The sequence below is a fragment of the Onychostoma macrolepis genome, chromosome 10 (assembly GCF_012432095.1).
Source record: "Onychostoma macrolepis isolate SWU-2019 chromosome 10, ASM1243209v1, whole genome shotgun sequence".
Taxonomy (NCBI): domain Eukaryota; kingdom Metazoa; phylum Chordata; class Actinopteri; order Cypriniformes; family Cyprinidae; genus Onychostoma; species Onychostoma macrolepis.
In genome coordinates, this window is record NC_081164.1 from 26,079,603 (window position 1) to 26,082,102 (window position 2,500).

The following is a 2,500-nucleotide window of genomic DNA, read 5'->3' on the forward strand; positions in this document are numbered from 1 at the left end:
AAGTAAAAGGTATTTTTATTTTTAACTCAATTATGTTATTTAATACTTCTTCTTTTTTCTTTCTAGATTGGTTTTGTTTGTTATTTTGGCCTTTGGACACCCCGAAGAGATGCTCTCTATTTTCACTTGATGTTTATCTTTAAATAAACCTAATCACCTTATTTGACTAAAATACTGTGATTATCGACCGGATTGATTCGAACATTTGGGATTCCATTACCACAACCCAGTTCGGTTATGCCCTGTTTAGAGTTTATTCATATTATTCCCGAGCGCGGGGAGTAACAATTGGGGGCTCGTCCGATTTTTTGGCTTTGTTGGCGAGTACAATTTATATATTTATTTTCCTATGTTTTGACTGGTAGTTTTTTCATGGGTGGTGGGGAAGTGAAAGGTCGATAAATATGGAGTTTAGTTTAGAGGCGTTTAAACAGGCTCCTTCTCGGGAAGCATTGGCTTGGTAAAACTGGCCGCGCGACATAAGTTGCCCGTGAACAGTGTTGCCTTAAATCTGGGTAACGATTTGGCTGGAGGGAAAGTTTTACCATGCCCCGAGGTTATTGAAAGTCCCGTGTGTGGTTCTGATACTTGCAGGTTAGCATCAGAGTTCCCGTAAGTCTTCTCTGTGTGTATAGTTACACGGGTTCAAGTGCGCAAATTTGGGAAGACAATCGATCTTTCGGATTTTTTTTTTGCAGCCGAAGGTAGCGCTAAAGGTGAGGCACCTCGTGTGAAACAACTGTCCAGTTCTGAGTCGCTGTCCGCTGGTAGTGGTGCTGAAACAGAATTAGATGATTTGTCGTTGTCGGTGGATAAACGTCTGATCTCTGTTGAGCAGAAGGAAGATCCTTCTTTACTGTGTTGCAGGAATGTCGCACTAACTCTAAAGGAGGTAGAGAATAAACCAATAGGCTACTTTTGGGATAACGATGTGTTAAAAAGAAAGTGGACTCCGACTAGGTCTGATGGTTCGGGTTGGGATACTGTTTTCCAACTGGTAATACCCAAATGCTTACGTAAACAAGTTCTGAGTGTGGCTCATGATAATGTGGCTGGGCACTTGGGAATTACTAAAACTTACTATCGCATTTTGCAAAAAAATTTCTGGCCCGGTATTAAGTCTGATGTGGCGCAATATTGTCGTTCATGTCATGCGAGTCAAGTTGTAGGCAAACCCAATCAGGTTATTCATCCAGCACCTCTTAAGCCTATTCCTGTTATGCAAGAGCCTTTTTCACAAATAATCTTGGACTGTGTCGGACCGTTACCACGAACAACATCTGGACATGTTTACCTGCTTACGCTTATGTGCGCGAGTACTCGCTCTCCGGAGGCGGTACCGCTGAGCTCACTAAAAGAGAAGGCTGTTGTGAAGGCTTTGATTATGTTATTTTCCACATTTGGTTTTCCCCAGGTCATTCAAACGGACCAGGGAACCAATTTCATGTCACGCTTGTTCAAACAGGTATTGTCCCAACTGAACATTAAGCATGTTACATCTAGTGCTTATCATCCCGAGTCCCAAGGTGTCCTGGAAAGGTTTCACCAAACTCTAAAGTCTATGTTGAGTAAATACTGTGCTGAGTCAGGAAAAGGCTGGGATGAGGGACTGCCTTTACTTCTGTTTGCTATTCGTCAGACCGTTCAAGAGTCGCTGGGTTTTAGTCCAGCAGATCTTGTTTTTGGACACACGGTAAGGGGCCCGCTCAAAATGCTGAAAGAAAATTGGCTTTCTGAGCAGAAGTCTGAGTGTAATTTGCTGGACTATGTCAGTTCCTTTCGGGAGTGATTGTATAATGCTTGCAAGTTAGCTCAAACTGCACTGGGGAGTATGCAATTAAAAATGAAAGAGCGTTATGATAAAAATGCTGTCGCTCGGTCGTTCTCTGAGAGTGACAAAGTTTTGGTCTTATTGCCAATTCAGGGTCACGCATTGCAAGCTAGATTCTCTGGACCATGTCATCGACAAAAAGTTAAGTGAAACGAACTATGTTGTTTGAAATCCCGATCGCCAGCAGAAAACACGCTTGTGCCACATGAACATGCTGAAGTTGTATGCAAGTCGTGAGGAAGATGGGGAGTCAAAAAGCTCTGCTATCACTCCTGTGGCTTCTGCCGTGCCGGTATCGGACAATGACGCTGATGAAGATGGTTTGAACTTGCAGAGTACCTTAGTTTCGGGTGGTAAACTGAATAACTCTAAAGTTCTGGAGAATTTAAATTCTCATTTAGTGCATCTGTCTGACCCGCAGCGGACTGATATGGCGAGGTTGATTAACTCTTTGTCAGGCTTGTACTCTGATGTTCCTATGCGCACACATGTGCTTGAGCATGATATTGATGTAGGTGATCATCCACCTATTAAGCAAAGTCCTTACAGAGTGAACCCTACTAAATGTAAAATCATGGAGGCTGAGGTAAAATACTTCGCGCGCGGCTGAAATATCTGCCTTTGTTACGCCAGATGATTTTCTTAATTACCGGGTTATGGCGTTCGGGC

At 43.0% G+C, this 2,500-nt stretch overlaps 1 protein-coding gene across 2 annotated transcripts in view; it reads right to left on the minus strand.

Annotated features, from left to right (window-relative positions):
* Window positions 1-2,500, minus strand: part of bmpr1bb (bone morphogenetic protein receptor, type IBb) — a 101,406-nt gene that overhangs the window by 18,529 nt on the left and 80,377 nt on the right. The gene's annotated exons all lie outside the window — the stretch shown is intronic.